Source organism: Diabrotica undecimpunctata, chromosome 7 (assembly GCF_040954645.1).
Source record: "Diabrotica undecimpunctata isolate CICGRU chromosome 7, icDiaUnde3, whole genome shotgun sequence".
Taxonomy (NCBI): Eukaryota; Metazoa; Arthropoda; class Insecta; order Coleoptera; family Chrysomelidae; genus Diabrotica; species Diabrotica undecimpunctata.
The window spans coordinates 132,725,883-132,747,223 of NC_092809.1; positions in this window are offsets into that span (position 1 = coordinate 132,725,883).

Consider the following 21,341-nt stretch of genomic DNA (forward strand, 5'->3'; position numbering starts at 1 on the left):
ATCACATTAAGTAGTTCCCCGTTGATTTTATTCCAGATGGTAGTCTTTTAATTGCCTTTTTAAATATCTGGTCCGAGTTGGCCAACATTGAACAATGTTGGCGACAAAATGCAACCTTGTCTGACTCCTCGTTATATGGAGATTTCATCGGTGTAGTTATCTCCAATTTTTACGAAGGCAGTTTGTTTCCAGTACAAATTTTTAATGACACGAATATCCTTGTCGTCTGTTCCGATATTTTTCAGTATTTGCATTCATTTTACATGCTGTACTTTATCGAATGCCTTTTCGAAGTTTACGAAACATGCAATTACATCTTTTCTTTGGTCACGGCATTTTTGTAATAGGATGTTAAGCGCAAAAAGTGCCTCGCTGGTTCCCATAGCATTTTTAAAACCAAATTGGGTATCTTCGAGATCTTCTTCGCATTTGCGTCTAGTTCTGTCGTGAAGTATTCTAAGAAATTTTAAGAGTGTGGCTCATTAGGCTAATTAATCGATATTCTGAGCATTTTCTCGCATTGTGTTTTTTAGGGATTGCGACAATGATGGATTTGAGCCAATCTGTGGGAATCACTCAGGTGTTATATATCGAATTAAAAAGTCTTACTACTACTTTTATGTTATCATCCTCTATTAGTCTCAGCAACTCAGTTTGTGTATCATCTGGACCACAAGCTTTTCTAATTTTAGCATTATTTATAGCGTGTTCTGTCTCGCATTTCATAATTTCTGGTCCGTCAGTACAGTTTTGGTAGAATTCGGTAGAACTATTGCTGTCATCTTCAAAAAACTCTGATATATACAGCTGCCATTCTTTTCTTATTTCGTGCTCATTTACAATAATTTTGTTATTATTGTCAACGAGTACAGAGGGTACTCTTTTTTTAAATAGGTTACTTATTTCTTTTAGTTTAATAAGCATATTAAATAAGTCGTGTTTAGATATTATATCCTTCATTTCGTCGCACCTTTCTCTCATCCATTTTTCTTTGGCTAATTTAATCTCCTTTTTATTCTTCTCTGCAGGTGTCTATATTCTGTTTCACTAGATTTTATCAGTCGACGTTGTTCCATTGATTTTAAGATGTTGTCTGTCATCCATTTATTTTTCGTGAGGTCTGAACACGAATCGAAATAAGTGAAAAATTTAACAGAATATTAAGTTGATAGAAGAGTTAAGCGCCAAAACTATCTTTATAATAAAAATAGTAAAATAAAAGAGAAAATTAACAAATAAATAACATCAAAAGAAATTGTAATACAATAATTCTTTGGAGAAAAATAACAAACATCTGACGTTAATAACGTTATACATTGTTCATTGTTGTCTGTTTGAGTATACCAGAATTGTCGCCAACATCCACTAATTGGATAGAGTACCATAGGAAGAACTCTGTTTGAGAGTTTTCTTGCATAATGTAGGCTTCTTATATATTCTCTCACATCAATTTTTTGTAATGATAGTATATCAGTATATAAGTTTATCATTTATTGGATCGTTGTTTTTGATTTAACAATTAATTAATTATTACTAAACTCTTACAACAAACAATCGGTGGTAGAATGCCTTTTATCATCAAGTTTGCAATAATACGTAAGACTAACATCGCATGTTTTCTGAAGAAAAAACAATACTGCAATATAGAGAGAATATAATTTTCAAATATGCCACGACTAATCTTGTAATAATAAAGCCAACTGAAAAACCTTCACGCTAGCAACCAAACAACATTGTATTGCAATATTTTTCGACTCGAAAAGGGCATTTAATACTTGTTGGAAATTCAATATTCTGAAAGAACTACGTTCATGGAATATTCGTGGAAATTGCCTGAAATTTATTAAAAACTTTTTACAGAACCGGTCTTTTTGCGTAAGAGTACATAACACTTACTCAGAGGAGAAAAGTGAAGAAATTGGAACACCCCAAGGATCAGTCCTAAGCCCTACTTTATTCTTAGTGGCAATAAATAATATTATTAACAACCTTACTAAACCTTTAAAGGCTCGACTTTTCGCAGGTGACCTTGTTGTTTATATCAAAGGAAATAACACCGAATCAATGACAAACGCTTTGCAGTGTTTTCTAAACCAATTAGAACAATGGTCTCTAACAAAAACATCAGGTATACTCTTCTCCAAAAAGGTTTCATCAATGCCCCCTACATTAAAATTATACAACACTATGCTCCCATTTAAACCAACGGCAAAGTTCTTAGGTATGTGGTTTGATCAACAACTTACTTGGCAAGAACATATAAAACAAACAATTTTAACATGTCATAAAAGACTGAATCTAATGAAAACATTGGCAAACCGAAATTGGGGATCAGATCAGGAAACTCTGTTGAGAATATATAAAACACTAATTAGATCTAAATTAGATTATGGATCAATTGCATATGCATTTGCTTCAAAAACACTACTTAAAAAACTTGACAGCATACACAACGCTGGTATTTGAATTGCACTCGGAGCCATTCCGGACAACTCCCTCCGAAAGCATACTGAGCGAAGCCGGCGAACCACCTCTAAATTACCGAAGAATATACTTAGCTCTAGCGCATGATACATCTATAGCCTCAAATATAAAAAAAACCCTCTACTGTAATACTTTTAATAGCAAATATATTAATTATTACAATAATAAGCCCCGTGCCCCCAAACCTTATTACGAGAGAATCCGATTATATAGCTCCAGACTGAACATTCAATTCCCAACAGTATTTCAAACGAATACCAATAACTATCTATCTTGGACTATCGAACAGCCCAAAGTCATTACAGCGTTAAGTATATATAATAAACATGAAACAAGTCCTATTATTTTTAAAGTTAATCCTAGATCAACAATACAATGAGTGGATTAAAATTGATATAGATGCATCCAAAGGTGATCTTGGCGTTGGAGTAGCAGTGGTAACCACAAATGACACTTTTCAATTTAAACTTCCTCTAAATTCCAGCATCTATACTGCAGAACTATTTGGTTTGCTCAAAGCCATCAAGCAAGTAAATATTAAAAACATCCCTTGTTGTCTAGTCCTTTCTGACTCTCCCAGCGCAGTCAAAGCTATGCAAAATGTATACCCTAAACACCCCATTGAGAAAATTATCAGGGCCGAATTAATGAAAACTCAAGAAAATTTCAGAAGAGTCCACTTCCTATGGATACCATCTCATATAGGCATAGAAGGGAATGAAGAAGCAGATACTAGTGCGCGTAACGCTATCACCAGTGACGCATCAGAAACAGAGTGTCGGAGTATCGCAGGCGATCTAAAAGTTTATTTTAAAAATAAGGTGTTAAGTGCGTGGAATCGGGAGTGGAATGACTCTAGTTCGGAACTCAGAACCATCAAAAGTGACATTTTTTCATTGGAAGTCCAGAGCCAGAAGCAGAAGATGCCAAACTATTATTACACGTCTACGACTTGGACACTGTAGGTATTCTCATGCCTATCTCTTCTCAAATAGTGAACCTCCAAAATGCGAAACGTGCAATACAGTAGACAGTATAAAGCACTTCTTGATAGACTGTCCTAAATATAAGACAGTCCTAAATATAAGACAGTCCTAAATATAAGACAGTCTTACAATTTGCCAAATAACCTGAAAGCACTCCTCAACAAAAGTTTAGTTCCGAAAAATTTATTAGGTTACTTAAAATGTATAAATATGTTACACAAAATGTAACTTAATTAATTGTTACAAATGTTCAATTGTTCACAAATTGTAATTAATTGTTACAATGATTGATTGTTACAAAAATGTTAAATTTAATATTATTACAAATGTTACAGGAATGTCGCTAATAACCTTTGGGTGGATGCGACTTTGTTTCTTTAAATAAAAAAAAAATGAAATGCCTTCAACTTCGCCATTAATTAACTTGATAATGTCTAACTCTAACGTCTAAATCAAACAAAAATAGTAGCAAAATTCATAGCTCTCTTTATATTCTCGATGTAAACAGCAAGTAAAACATAGACTTTAATTTATTAAAGTTTTATTCCGTTCGTTTAAATTTGCGGGTGTGTTTATTAAAAACTTCTCGTCAAAAGTTAAGGATATTGGAGTATTCAAATAAAATATTTGCTTATTTTCAGTTTAAATGAAAGAAATTAAACCCAGTAAATGGTTTTTATTTACAATGATCAGTACGTTTTTATGATAATAATTTAAAATGTATGTTAAGTAAACTATGCAAATAACTGGGCATTCTAACTTCCTCGACAATAATAGTTGTACTGACTCTCGAGAATGAAATTGGTGAAAAAAATATTACAGGTATGTGATCATTTTAAGTCATAAGGGAAGTAGTTTAAACGCAGAATTGCAATAAATATAAAAGTTGTGAGTTTTATACATTTATCCTAGACTTTAGAATCTTGCCAAAGATTGGGTCAAAACCGGGGATGATTTTGATATTGATTTTTTTCATTATTGTTGGTTTTACTTGGTTTGCTGGAAATTTCGTGTGATTCAGGTTCATTTTTTTTTATTTTATTTTTTTTTATTTTACAATAAATTTGAGCAGGGGTCGCAAAACCCATATGCTCATGTAAATACAATGTTATATAGTGTGCAATTAAATGGTTACATTACAATAGTCACATATTAAGCACTAACTAACTAAATAAATATACAAAAACATAGGTAATAGCAAGTGTTAAGTACAAATTAAATGTTCAACTATGGAGCAAATGATCATCCAGTTTATTTTTGAAAATATTGACAGATGGAGCATCTATGATCTCAGCCGGAAGGCTATTCCATATCGAGAACACTCGATTACAGAGAACAAAACTCTAGTTGTTGTTAAAAAAGTTTCCTTTTTAAACTTAAGTTTGTGGCCACGAAGACGATTGTCATTGTCTAGTATAAACATACCCCCCACATTTCCAAAGTTGTATTTTACTATCCGAAACGTAATAATTAAATCGCCTCGAAGTCGACGTTGTTCAAATGTAGTGAGATTGGCCATATTCAGTCTTTCTGTATACGTAGGTCTTAAGCGACCAAAGGACATCCTAGTGCACTGCCGCTGTACGTTTTCGAGAATATTACGATCGCTCACTAATACCGGACACCAAACAGTTCCGCAATATTCCAGAACTGGACGAATGTACAGTTTATACAGATGAACTGAGCTCATAAATGACACTTTCGCAAACGTTTTATTGAGTAGATATAATTTACTGTTAGCTTTTTTAGAAATATGCAAAATATGTTCCGACCAACTTAGATTGTTATTAATTATAACACCTAGATCATTATGTAATTTCACTGTTTTTAAAACGCTCACACTAATAGAGTAAGGAAGACAAGGATTATTTTTAGCCATGTGAAGAACTACACATTTGTCCCCATTAAGAGGCAGCATCCAAGTAGAGCACCATTTCGATATGCAATCAAGGTCATCTTGTATTAACTGGAAATTTACGGAGGGATCGGAAAATAGCTTCGTGTCATCTGCATAGAAAGCTTTGCTAATTTAATGTGAAATTTTAGATCACTTGAGTATGCTATGAATAAAAGTGGGCCCAAAACTGATTCTTGCGGTACCCCACTTAAAACCGTTCTCTCAACTGACAAAGAGTCCCCAACTCTAACACAAAACTTTCTATCTGTTAAATACGCGTCGATCCATCTCAGTAATTGACCACAGATACCAAGGTGTTCCAATTTATGTAATAGTCTTCGCTTTGGAACTCGATCAAAAGCTTTAGCAAAATCGAGGTAAATAACGTCTACCGGGGCTTTTCTGTCTAATGCTCTTGACCATTCATTGAAACACCAGAGAAGATTTGTCATTGTAGAACGTCCTTTGACAAAACCATGCTGCTGTTCTGGTATAACCAGTTCATTTTGCAGAAAATCAGAAATTGTATCGGCAATAATAGATTCCATTATCTTAGATATTATAGGTGTTAAGCTGATAAGACGATAGTAATTAGGATTCAATGTTTTCCCTTTTTTAAAAATCGGTGTTACTGATGCGGTTTTCCATAAAGGAGGCAAAATATGTGGGGTGAATGATAAGGACATAATCACATATATAGTGGGTAAGCTAAAGCATCAGAGCATTTCTTTAAAAATAAAGAAGATATTAAGTCAAGACCAGTAGACGAATTATTTTTTAGGCTTTGAAGATGATGTTTTAACTTTTTCAGGAGTAATGATTATATTTTCAATGGAAGAAGAAACTCGGTACGAAGTAATATTAGGCAACTGATGATTAGTGGGTTCGACAAATAAAACCTTAGAGAAAGTACTGGCGAGGACTTCGGCATTCTCATAGTTACTTTGGGATATATCACCATTATCATTTTCCAGTAAAGGAATAGAAACTTTTGTTGTCAACGAAGATCTAATATACTTGTACAATTTTTTACAGTTATTACTAATGACTATACTCTCTTTATAGGCAACACGAGCTTCATGTAGAGATTTCTTTAAATCTTTGGCAAAGTCTCGATGAATTAGTAAATCCTCTATGCGATTTGTACGTCTATATTTGTTCCACAGCTTTCTATATTTGTTCAGATAAATTAATTCCCCATTAATCCAAGGTTTTATGTTATTTTTGTATATTGTTTTTTTGAAGGTATTTTGGTTTTTGCAGAAATTAACAACGTGTAAGAACTTATCCCAGAATATAGCTGGATTCCTTATGTCGCCGAAAATATCATTCCAATCAATATCAGCGAGTTGGCGATTTGTATTTTTAAAATCAATTATTTCATATGCCATTTTATTAATATTAGGATTAGGAGTACAGTACTGTAAGTTAAACTGAATATGAAACGTTATGACTGCATGATCTGAGTTACCTACTGGAGAGCTTATTATGGGATGTGTTAATAAATGGGGATCATTAGAGAATACCAAGTTCAAAATAGATGGTAAATTATTGATTTTGAAACGAATCGGCTCCGTTATAAACTGATGTAAATTAGAATTTAATACAGAATCTGTAAATACATTTTTGGAAGTTGTTAAGCCACTAGGTGGATCAGTTATAGGCCACGAAATGTCTCTAAAATTAAAATCTCCAATAACAATCAGATTCTCTAGCCTAGACAGTTCATTAAGTGGTGCGATAAGGGACTTATCATCTGCTAATCTAGAATTAACAGGCCGATAAACACATACTAAGTGAAAAACAAAAGAGTTTTTATGACATATTTTTAAGCCAAGAAGTTCAATATTAGAGATGTAACAGAGAAATTATTAGTAATTTCTAAAGACAAGTAGATACAAGTTCCCCCTCCACGTCGATTACGACGATCACACCTATAAAAGAAATAATTATCACTGTTATAAGGAGAGTCAAGATCATTTGGTGTTAACCATGTTTCAGTGATAAGAATTATTTGAGAATTTAGGTTTTGAATGTTGCATAAAAATTCATTAAATTTGGAATTTAAAGTAGCTATATTAGTATAGAAACAGAGCCAATTATGAAAACCTGAAATATCAGAATTAGTGACGAAAGTTTACAATTTTCGGGACACCTTGTATATATTTTATGGTTAAATTTTCCTCTTCATTCGATTTTCTCTGTTCCAGTTCCACTCGAAGTTCTTTTAGGCATTCTATTTGATTCGTAGTTTTATCGTCGATAATAAAAACGTTTTTTAAAGAGACGATTTTCGGTTTCCTAAAAATTTATTTGTTTAATTCTGTTTCTTCCTCGGTAAAGAGTGTAGAAAAGTATGTCATAAATACGTTTTGAAGGTGCTTGCTAAATAGTTCAGCTTTGTCTTTACCGTTTTTTGCTCTGTTATTGATATCATACGTGGTGGGTTATGTTGTTGATAGATTTTCTAGGTATTCCGTTAGGTTCTTAATTCTTTCTTGAGCATTATGAGCCTTTTCAATGGTATATGTTGAAAGGTCGTTTTTTCTTATTGTGCTGCTTTCACATTATGCATTTCTTTATTTTTATGTTCTTAATCTGTCCTTTTTGATCGTGTCATCAGGGTTTTAATGACTGAATGTAATTGTGCAGGATTGTGGGTTGTGCATGTAGATATCTGTCGGTATGTCTGGGTTTTTGGTATACTGTGTGTCCTATGTGCTTGTTTTCCTTCTTTATTATTAACACATCAAAAATGGTAGTTATTCGTTTTCTTCCAGTTCCATAACAAACTTGATTTATGGTGGATATTTATTGATGTGTTCTAAAAATACCTTTAGATTTTCTTCTACATATGTCCAGATTATAAAAGTATCATCCACGTACCTAAGCTAAAGTTGGGCTTGTGCTCGGCTGTTCCTATTGCTCGATGTTCTATTTCTTGCATAAACAGGTTTGCTATTACCGGTGACAGTGGTAAACCCATCGGTGCTTCTTCAACTTGTTTATATTTTTGCTCCTTATAGATGAAATATGTGTTATTTAAGCAGTGCTTTGTTAGATTTAGAGTATCCTGTAGAATTGTATACTTTTTGCTTATAATTTCTAATGATTCATCTATAGGAACATTTGTGAAAGGTGGGACCACATCGAAGCTGACTAACAAATGTCCCGGCTCAAAAGTCACACCTGTTATACGCTCGATGAAGTGGCTTGAATTCTTAACGTCAGAATCCGCGTGTTCTGCATATATTTGTAACTGTTCTACTATCTGATTACCAAAGTTTCTCTTCCCATATCCTACTCTGATGTCGGGCAGCGGCATCACCAGTACCAAGATTATTGGAAGACTCCCTTTTGGTCATCTACGGCAGTTTGCCGCACGCCAGCTTGAAGAAGATATATAGCGCTAATCATTTCGACCAAAGTTAAATGATGTAAATATTTATTAAAATTTAAAAATCTGTTTTTTCTCTCTCCTGTAAACAAATGGCTAGAGCTTTTGTTATCAGTATAGTTATTAACTATTCACGAAATGCCTTTTAGATGAGCCTTTTTTAAATATTTCATAACTTCCTACTTCTGATTATTTTACATCTTATATTGTATCGATTCATATCATAATTGCATCATTATTGACGGCAATATTCTATTTAAGAAAAACATTCTTCTCCTTAAAGTTTATGACCGATATGCTTTATTACTTTTTACTTGTTACTTGTTTTAGACAATTATCAAGGATTTCACAAATAATTGTAATTTTAAATCTGGTATTATTTGTTGCTGTTTCTCCCTTTACTTGTTCCCATTCCAATTTGAAGGGATTTAGTTCGAAGTGGTAGGGTGGAAGACGAAACACGAGTAATTCCTCGTTTTTTTTTGCAATTTCGTCGATAACACAACGTAGGGAGCTGTATTCACCTTAACTATTTCCGATAATACCTCAATCGAAATGTACATCACGTGTAATAAGCCACTTAATGATGTCTTGTCTATAAATTCAATTTTGGGAAATCGATCAACTTGCTCCATGCTTATTATAATTTAAAATCTTTTTTGAAGTTAAATAAAGCTTATTCTTAAAAGCATCGTTATAAAGGGTAACTCCGTTAGGATAGGCAAAATAGCCCACAGAATTCAATTTTTTTATTTTTTTACGCTCTATGTGATTAAAAAATAAGACTTAAGCTGCCACTCCTCTCTCAAAAAACCAAATATAACCTTCGTTTATGCAAAAAACTTAATTCTTAAGAATTTTTGGGGATTTTACTGTATTGTAAAATATCGTCTCATGTTACTTATATATAGAAAGGTGAAAAAGTTCACTAAATTCAGTAAAAATCTGGAAAAACTCAGAAATATGGTTTTTTTTTATTAAATACACAAAATAGAACAAAAAATTAGACCTGCAGCCATCTCCAAAAAAAAGTTTGAATTTGAGACCTTTTTTAAATTGAGGATATAAGAAATAATATCGTGTTGGGGCAAAATTTATAGTAGTTATATATTTACGTGGAGCTTTAAAATCATTAAACCAAATAGTTTGCGGAATAACTGAGGTGCATTTTGTATGGTTTATGAAGCAGTAAAGATTCCATTGATCTTTCCATGTCGAGAGATTGATTTTCCTTAATCAAAATAAATTTTATATTGAAGCAAGAGTCTGCTAAATGTTTTAACTGATCCTTTATTAAAAATATATAACGATTACTTAATGTTTTCATGAAATGAGAAGACAGAGAAATCAGACGTGTAATGATCATGGATATCGGGGACCAAAATCCGGCAGGAAAGGAGTCAGGTCTTTTAAGGTCGTCAACCAGCGAAATCCTAATCAGACAAAGAAAAAAGCACACCGTCAATTTAAAATTGGAACGTGGAATGTAACCAGCATGTTCAAATCCGGAAAAACACACAATGTAATCCAAGAAATGAAAAGAATTAACATCAATAATTTAGGAATAAGTGAAACCCGATGAATAGGAAATGGAAAATGTAAAGTTAGAGACCACGCGATATACTATTCGGGTAATAATGACACACAACATCGACATGGTGTGGCAATAATACTAAACAATGAAATCTCACACCTTTTTCCGAAAGATTTATGCTACTACAACTAAAAACGACAGGAAAAAGATGACGAAGAGGTGGAATCGTTCTGTGAATAAATTCAAGAGGCATTGAGAACTACCAAAGCACGTGACGTTAAAATAATAATGGGTGACCTGAACGCCAAAATTGAAAAGGGTAGCACAAGGAACGTAGTGGGAAATTTTGGATTAGGTAATAGAAATCAAATAGAAGATAGGTTAATACAATTCGGCTAAGACAATTATATGATTGTTACAAACACGTTATTTGAATTATATAATAGACATTTGTAATCCTGAAAATCGCCAAGAGAAAATGAACATCAGATAATAAGAAATCGAATAGATTACATAATGATCAAAGAAAGATATCGGAATAGTATTACTGCAGTCAAAACACAACCTGGAGCAGATATAGCATCTTACCATAATCTCTTAGTAGCACATATGAAAATTAAAATGAAAAGAATAAAAAAGACAGCAAAAGTAGAAAGAACTGATATAAATGCATTAAGAGATCCAAAAATCAGAGAAAGTATCAAAAAAAAAAAATAAATGAACGTCCAAACACCGTACAGATTGAATAGGCATGCAATGAAGAACACATCAACAAAAACTGGGAAAAAATAAAGGCTGACTCAATAGAACCTTCAAAAAAGAATCTACGCAAAACCAAAGAAAAAAAAAAGATTGGATGATGGACGAAATACTAAACTGGATGAACAAAAGAAGAGTATATAAGGACAAAAATAAATCATTGTAACAGCAAACACAAAACGAAATAGGCGACAAATTCGTATAGCAAAAGAAATTTGGTTAAAAGAAAAATATGATGAAATGGAAATGCTACAAAATAAACATGACAGCTTTAATTTACACAGGAAAATAAAAGAATTAACTAAAAGACCAGAATATAAACAAAATATACTAGTTGATGAAAAGGGAGACACAGTAATGGATACAGAAAACAAATTGATGGTATGGGCAAACTATATAGAACAGCTGTTTAACGACAAACTAGACAAAATAGATAACGAATAATTAGTTGAAGAGACTGGACCAGAAATAACAGAAAGTGAAGTAAAACACACAATTAAAGAAATGAAAACAGAACAGGTAGATTACCTAAAGAATGGTTTCTATCAAAATTCGTGACTATACTGAAAAAGAAAAACACCAGACAATATTGCGATCACCATACCATCAGTCTAATGTGCCACATACTAAAAGTATTCCTAAAGATTATTTATCGTAGAATATATAAAAAGTTAGAAAAAGAAATTGGACAAATTTGGTTTGTCCAATTTTAGAAATGTTTAGAAAAGTTCGGATTTAGAAATGCTCAAGGAACCAGAGAAGATGCAGTAAATCTTCTAATACAGAGATGTCTAGATGTAAATCAGGAGATCTATGTCTGCTTCTTAGATTATACCAAGGCATTCGATACAGTGAAACATAATCTGTTAATAAGACTACTGAGAACAAAGAACATCGGCACGGGATATAAGAATAACAAATAATCTGTATTATGAACAAGAAGCTGCCATCAGAATAAATAATTGAAAAACTAATAAAATAAAAATCAAAAGAGATGCTAGACAGGGCTGTGTCTTGTCGCCATCACTGTTTAATACAGACTCAGAGGAAATATTCAAAAAAGCATTAGAAGATGAAGTATCATACATAAAAATAAATGGCCTACCCATACGTGAAATTAGATATGCTGATGTTACAACATTAATAGCAGAAAATATTACAGATTTAGAAAGAATTTTAGATAAGGTTGTTGTAGCGAGTGAAGAATTTGGTCTGTCACTAAACATAAAGAAAAGAAAATTCATGGTTATATAAAAAAAATATTAGATAAGTACCTACATCAATCTACACGTAAATAATAAGACGATAGATCGAGTTCAGAATTATAACTATTTAGGGAAAAACAATAATGAAACAAACGATTATACCAAAGAAATTAGAACAGAAAAGGCTAGAATTGCATTTAATATGAAACAAATATTATGTTGTAGAGATCTCAGCCGAAATCGTTGAAAACGAGTACGAAAGTGTTATGTATTTTCTGTTATTTTGTATGGTGTGGAGATATGGACTTTAAATAAACAATGTCTCAATAAATTGGAAGCATTTAAAATGTGGACATATCGAAGAATGCTATGAATCTCCTGGACAGACAGAATAACGAATGAAAAAGTACTAAGAAGAATATACTGAAGAGATACTGGATTCCATCAAAATAAGAAAACTACAATATCTGGGTCATATAACCCGCGGTGACAGATATAAATTTCTTAAACTAATAATGCAGGGAAAGAGTCGAGGAAAGCGCAGCATAGGTAGAAGAAGATTATCCTGGCTGAGAAACCTCAGAGAATGGTTTGGATGCAGCTCAACTGAACTCTTTCGGGCTGTAGTGTCAAAAGTTAGAATAGCAGTGATGATTGCCAACCTTCGTCGAGGAGATGGCACGTAAAGAAGAAGAAATATTTTGAACAAAAAATTATTTTTATGTTCTGTAGAAGTGAAAGACATTCTGAAAGAATTAACGTTTTTTTAATATAATGGTCTATAACATATTTCAACTTCAAGATAAGGCAACTCAACTACACCATTTTATTGTAAAAGCCAATGTAGTCATTTCATATTGGCATGCGAACATTTTATAACATTAAAACAAAATTTGTCAAATCAAATTAGAAGAAAAACTGATACAAATACAATTTACCAGGTTTGAGACACGAATCAGTAGAATTTTTTTATAAAGAGACAATTCTTGGCTGTGAAAATACATAACATAAATAAAGATGGAAACGCAAAGACTTCATACGAGGGATAAAGAAAGACAAGACAGCTAGCTATAAATCCGTTCATTGAGCCAGCAATAAAGCATTTCGGATACTTCTAATCATTTTTCTTTATCACTTGTCCCGATATAGGAACGTTTTTATTTCTAGCTTTGTAAAACCAATTTTAAATTATTTGGTCACTAGGAAATACTTTCAAATACTGTTTGTTTAATTTCCGTCCTTACTGGACTTTTTTAATTATAAATTAACTACTTTTTGTATTATTTTATGGCCAAAATATATCTTACACATATTTTCTCTTAAATCCAACTACCATATTTATTCAGCCTCAGAATATCTACTTCATTTACCATATTTATTCTCACAGTCAGCTTCTCAACATTTTTATATTTACATGTTTTGGAACATTGATTAGTTCACGGTCCTTAATATTTTTTGTTTTCTTCTACCCATCTTCGCAAAAGCAGGCCACAAATCCTCGACTTGATTTATAGCTTCTGAGGGGGGGTGTGCTGTTATCACTTCCTAGGACAAAATTAAAGGCCGTACGTGTTCAGTTCGCAGTCTACAAGGGAATTGCTTTGGTATCTGCAAAAAAATTGAAACGATTTGTATCGGGATAAATAATGTTTCATTAAAAAGTAATTTAGAAAGCGAAACAGAAAGTGCTTGATTACAGTTGACTCGTATAAGGTATACAAAACAAATGTGTTTACAGTGAAACATAAACTAATATTACGAGGGTTTTACTCATAATAAAGTTGATATAACAGAATGTAGCTAAAACAAAAGACAAAAAATAGTTTTTAATGGTAATGTGATAAGTGAGCTTGCAAATGAGCCGATTTTTCAAATTGAAAATTTCATTATATACTCTGTCCATCTAACTTATTCATTTATTTCCTGGTCCGGACCACATATTTCATAAATCAAAAACAAATTAGAACTGTACAAATAATTAAAATCTAACAAAAAGACTAAAATATATACAAAAGTGTACCATCCATTAATATACATTTAAATTTTTATATTTTATTACATTAGAACTTTGCAACTTCCTTGGGTGAGGTCATTTCAGGCAAAAAGATCTTCATAAGTAGGTACATACAGTGTTTATATCTGTACAGACTAATAGATGATCGGGAGTCTGTATCTCTCCACAATCATAATGATCAACCTCAAAATAGTCCCACTTCACCCTGTTACTCCTTCAATTTGAAATACCTACCCCCAGTCAGTTAAGATTTCTACAATTGGTATACCGTAACTCATGTCAAGGTGCAAGTGCGTTACTAGGCTTAGGTGAGTATTAGCCTGTATACTCATTCTACATCCATAGTTATGTGCGTCTGTCTTGTGGTGTTTCATAGAGGCATAGTTCTTTGTGTAAAGCTGTATCTTGACTTAACCCTTAACTACAGAGATCCGGTATTTCTTACCGGTGGGCGGTCCCAAAACGCGGATTTCGTGGCAACCGCACCACATACAATTTCATGCGTCTCAGTATCCAGAGTATATACCCCCCTAGTAAAGTAACTGCCATAGAAAGTTTTGGGAGAGAGTTTCTAGCGCCAAATACGGATGGGCCGAAACTAATTTCATTTGGCGGCAAATTCAAAACTTAGGTTCTGAATTTTAGGCGGCAAATTAAAAAAATATGCTCAGAATTTTAGGCGCCAAAATTCAAAAAGTATGCTTTTAATTGAAAGTAAATATAGACATAAAATAAGAAATAAAAACTTATTCTATGCCAAAAAATATATTCTCTCTGTCCAAAAATACAGTATACACTTACACATTTTTATATATAAATGTATAACATAATATCTGATACAGAGAGAGAGTATATATTATGGTATAGGATAGTTTTTATTTATTATTTTATGATTATATCTGTTTTCCATTACATTAACAAACCAAAGTCCCAAAAACAACAAAATAAAACACAGACATCCTGACACTTGTTTATTTGTATAATTTTCTTTAGTAAAGTATTGGCTACAAAATATCCTCATCCTCCTCATTTCTTGAGCCCTTGTAAAAGTGTGGGTGGAGACACTAAATATTGTTAGCTTGCTGTCTCAATTAGCTGCAATTCTCTACCAGATGGACAACTTTATGAAGGGATTTTTCCACCAATCTTCATTTAATCTTCCCATCTGTTGGAGATTTTTCTTTTGATATACAAATATAGATACCTCTATATTCATTAGTAAAGCTTTGTTGTAAGTTCCATACCTTCTAAAATACTCTGCCTTAAATTACCATCTGTAGATAATAAAGTGTAAACTCTAGCATTTCTGCGATCTTGCTCATCAGGTTCATCACAAATTAGCATGTAACTCTTGCTCAGAAGTAGAAGATCCATGAAAATCTAAAATAATGAAATATTATTAAAATTAAGAATGTATGACTTTTTTTTATAAAATAAGGCCAATTTTAGGTTTAATAAGCCAATAAGAGTTAAGAGTTTTAATGATTTTAAAATATATATAGTATATATATACCACTAATGTTGGTTAAGATTTAAAGATAATTTAAGTACAAAAACAAAATAGTATCGAGTTTGTATTTACTAACAAAATTTTGGTATAATTAGGTGATGTTCTTACCTGGTGCTTGTAAAAATAAACTCCTAATCCTCAGAATGTTTAATAGCCATTTGTCCAACTTTAACTTTCACCCATCAACAAAAAATATTCGTTTGATTGGGAATACTATACGTGGATTACAATGTTGCCACTAACGGCACGGCACTAACATATTTTTTTTGGTGGATACTCATAATTCTTTAGAAATACGTTGTTATAAATTTAAGTGTTGATTTTAGTAGAATTTGCTACATTATTTTTTTGAAAAACGTATAATATAATCATTATTTGGGTAAATTTGCAAAACTAGTGAAACCATGGCAACAGCACTTACATCAACTTCATAAGTCTTTTGCTATGTCATACCTCCCACCTAACGTGACTAGTAGCGCCTCCGCCATTACGAACGGATGGGCCCATGCAAATCACTCTCCCCACCCGTCCTATTCCACTTGCGCTACTATTGGGTATGTATTGTGTCAGTACCTCTCGGTCAGTTTGTACAACAGTGCCAATTAAAGCGGTCGGCGTGTATTGTGAATATTTTCTTTCCTATTTATCCTAAACCCCTTTATCCAATTTATTACCTCAGCCTCAAAAATTCCTGAGTAATCCTTTGCTTTAAAAAAGTAAAAAAATACATTTTAATGTCCAAAAAATCTCTGTTTTTTTTAGATTTTTGGGATCAAAACTAAGCCGAGGAAAAATGTTTTAATATTTGAAGAAAATTTTAGATTATGTAGGTAATTTTTGACAAATTTTTGGCAAAGAACTACATAACAAATTTGAGGTTATGTAGGTCTTTTGAATGGTGGGGTTAGATTTTTCATTTTCACTTGGAAAACTCCCCAAAATTCGAAAAACCCAATTTTTGGTGTTTTTTTCCATGGTTTTAACGCATAAACTCAACTATATGTCAATAAATAATAACGATTTTATATTATATCCTTTTTTTTTGTTTCTATTAGTGCAATCCGCTTTGCCATTTTTAGACCAGAACATGCTCAAAATACGACAAACCCACTTTTTTTTTATATATTTTCCCATGTTTTAAACACATAACCTTATTTAAATGTGACAAATAACAATTTTTGTTTGTCTTCCCCCTTTATTCGAGTAATAATTATCATTTAAATATTTTCCTGCCTAAAAACACCAATTTTTTTTAGATTTTTTGGATAAAAATTGAGCTCAGTAAAATTATTTGAATGTTTCAAAGAATTTTTAGGTTATGTAGGTACTGTTACGATAATTATCCTGGCCTAAAATAACCGTACATATTATGACTAATGCTGTTCTGTTTTTAGATTTTACGAGAGTATTCTATTAGCCGGCAGAAATTTACCTGAAAGGACCTTCCAGAAACGGTCGAGCCGATGTAAAAATACCCGTTTGCCTTACCGTTATAATTTCGCCGGCTAATCGAGAAGGCTGTTCGATGATTCTAGCGTAAAGGCAATGGCATATATAAAGGACATTTTATTTGGAAGGGACAGTTAATAAAGAAGATTCGCGCTCGCGATATTTATGTTACGCTCGCCTAAATAAATTATGTGTATTATTTAGTGAGAAATAAACTTATATAAATTATCGTGCCTTTTAATAAATTAAAGTAGGAACAATATAATAAATTAGTAAAGACATTATAAATTAAAGACATAACAATTAATAAATTCACAACAAATGGTGTCAGAGTGAGATCGAACATAAATTAGACTTATAATAATAATACAAGTGTGATATAAAATAAATTGTGAAAATGGCTACGATTTATGAGCTGACAGTGACTAATTTAAGAAGACATCTTGAAGACAGAGAATTAGCTTCTACCGGAAAAAAGGCTGAGTTAGTCCAACGACTAAAGAACGCTTTGCTAGAAGAAGGACTAGATCCAGAGACTTATATATTTGAAGATGCTGTCCTCTCGTCGATTTCCAAAGTTTCCGGTGACATCGCATCATTAGAGAACAAAGTTTCCGGTGATATCGCATCATTAGAGAACAAAGTTTCTGGCGATATTTCGAAAGTTTCCGGCGACATCGCTTCTTTAGAAAGCAAAGTTTCTAACGAGATTTCTTCTCTGGAAAGCAAAGTTTCTGCTAACATCTCTAAAGTCACTTCTGAGATGTCTGCTCTTGACGATAGAGTGTCTTCGTTAAAAAACCAAGTTGCTGCCGATATGTTGGCCTTCGAAGAAAAGATATGGAAAGAGATGGAAAGGAAGATGGAGGAAACAGGGACAGCAGAGAGAGGAAACAATCCAATTAGAGTAGAGATAAAAGAAGACGAGACGAAATGTAAGTTGGAAACACGGCCGAAATTTGAAGGAAGTGGAAGTTCTGTGCATGTCAAAGTCCCAACTTTCGACGGAAAATCGTCATGGAACAACTACATGAAACAGTTCGAATCAGCTGCAAGAGCGAATGGATGGTCTGAAAAAGAAAAGGCTATAAACCTGACTATCGCTCTTCGAGGAGATGCCTTAGATGTGCTTCAGACCATAGCAGTAGAGGAGACCGATGATTTCGAACAACTGAAGAAGAGGTTAAATATGCGATATGGCCACGAACATTTGGAGCATGTATATCAGTCGCAGCTTAAAAATCGTAGACAGAAGAAAGATGAGGCTCTTCAAGAATATGAGGTAGATATTGCCAGATTAGTACGATATGCTTATCCAACAGCTCCCGAAGACATGATGGAAAAATTGGCCGTTCAAACGTTTATTGATGGTCTTCGTGATCATGAAATGCAGAGAACACTACGATTAGCTCGTCACAAGACGCTGGTTGATGTCTTATCCGCCGCCCTCGAATACGAGTCAGCTACGCAGGCCTCTGGCGGGTACAGTAAAGTTAGGACTGTAAAAGAGGAAGGAGATGAAGATAAACTTGACCAGCTCGTTAATATGATGAAAAGCATGACATATAAGAAAACGAAGACCATCAGATGCTGGAATTGTGGCGAAATAGGACACGTACGAAGCTCCTGTAAACACCCTAGGTACGACGCAAATCAAGAAACTCACCATCAGGAAAACTAGAACGGGTCAGCCTTAGGGGGGCAGCTTCGACCCAAAACTTTTCCAAAGACCCTCTCATACTAATAGCTTCTTTGAAATGTCGTGAAGATAGTGTATATGTAGATGGAGAAATAAATGGTAAAAGACATACGTTGTTGGTGGATACCGGAGCGACCAGAACCATTATACGTCCAACAGTTATAAACAGCCGTAAGAAACTGTTACCAACGAGGTTGCGACTTCGGACCGCTACAGGTGAAAATGCCAACATTCATGGAGAAATCCAGGTACAATTGGGAATTGGAGCAGAAAAGTTCGTCCATACTGTTATAGTTGCTGACATCGAAGAGGATGTTATATTAGGAATGGACGTAATGAATATGCATGGATTCCAATTGGATTTTAAGAATAAGGTAATCAAAGTTGGCAACGAGGAGGTATTTCTCCATCCACATAATGACAACACTGTGCAAGCAGCCATTACAGAAGATACAGTCGTGCCTGCGAGAAGCGAAACGATCATAGTAGCGCGGCTACAGGGAATTGTGGACGAAGGGAGACCTGTTATGATGGAGCCTTGGAACCACGACGATGAGGTTGGCCGTGGAATCATAATTGGAAAGGAATTGGTGACTTCGGCTAAAGAAATTCCTGTGAGACTTATCAATGTCAACGACTACCCAGTGACCATAAAGAAAGAGACAAAAGTAGGAACTTGTGTACCTGTGACATCCATAATCCGTCAGGCGACAACATCTGATAATTCCAACGACAAATTCGACCAAATGGTTGCAGTTGCAGGACAGTCTCTAAATCAGATGGAGAAAAGGAAATTAAGGGAATTTCTGCGGCAGTATCGTGATATTTTCGTACCGAAAGGAGGAAAGACGGGAAGAACTACCGTTGTTAAGCATAAAATTGATACTGGTAATGCTAAGCCAATTCGTCAAACAGCTCGACGATTACCACAGGCGAAGAGAGAGGAAGCTGAAACGATTGTTCAGGAAATGAAGAAAGACGGGGTGATAGAACCTTCTACGAGCCCATGGGTCTCTCCGGTGGTCCTGGTTAAGAAGAAAGACGGAACGACGAGGTTCTGTGTGGATTACCGTTTGCTGAACAACGTTACCAAGAAAGATAGTTATCCTCTGCCTCGGATCGATGACACATTGGACACATTGGCTGGAAGTAAATTGTTTTCTACTTTAGATTTGAAGTCTGGATACTGGCAGGTAGAAATGGACCCAGTCGATAAAGAAAAGACAGCCTTCACCACAGGATCTGGATTGTGGCAATTCAACGTTATGCCATTTGGACTTTGTAATGCTCCTGCGACATTTGAGAGGCTTATGGAAAATGTGTTGAGAGGGTTATCTTGGAAAACATGCCTGGTTTATTTAGATGACATAATCGTCTTGGGGGAGACATTCGAAGATCATTTGAGGAATTTAGAAAACGTTTTTAATCGACTTAAAGCTGCCCAATTGATGCTAAACCCCAAGAAGTGCCAGCTATTTCAAGGTAAAGTCAATTATCTGGGTCATATAGTCAGTAAAGAAGGAGTGGCCGTGGATAAGGGAAAAATCGATTCCATTAAGGAATGGCCAAAACCAACTGACAAACATCAAGTGAGAAGTTTTCTTGGACTATGTACTTACTACCGGAGGTTTATTAAGAAGTTTGCAGATATCGCTAAGCCATTAACGCGACTTACAGAGGAAGCAAGAGAATACCGCTGGGATACAGACTGCCAAAATGCCTTTGAGACCTTAAAAAAACATCTAATAACAGCACCAATTTTAGGGTATCCACTGCCAGAAGGAGAGTTCATCTTAGATACGGATGCAAGTAATGTGGGAATTGGAGGAGTGCTGTCTCAGATTCAAGGAGGACAGGAACGAGTCCTCGGATATTTTAGTAAAGTTCTTTCAAAACCTGAGCGGAATTATTGCGTCACGAGAAGAGAACTTCTAGCAGTAGTTAAATCAGTAGAGCACTTCTATCAATACCTCTATGGCAGAAAGTTTCTAATCCGAACCGACCATGCCGCCCTTAAGTGGTTGATGCAGTTTAAGAATCCAGAGGGTCAGATAGCCAGGTGGATCGAACGACTCCAAGAATACGATTTTAAGATTGAGCACCGGGCCGGAGTTAGCCACAGAAACGCTGATTCTCTTTCCAGAAGGCCATGCCCAGCAGAGTGTTCCCACTGCAACAAAACGGAATCCAAGGAAGCAGCAGTGCTAAGAACGACGATTGTCAACGACGACTGGACGCCTACTAAGATAAGGGCAGAACAAGAGAGAGATCCAGTTATACAGAAAATCCGAAAATGGAAAGAGGAAAACCGTCGACCACTTTGGCAGGAAATATCAAACCTATGCTCAGTAGTTAAGACGTATTGGGCCCAGTGGGACTCATTTATCATCGAAGATGGCTTGCTCAA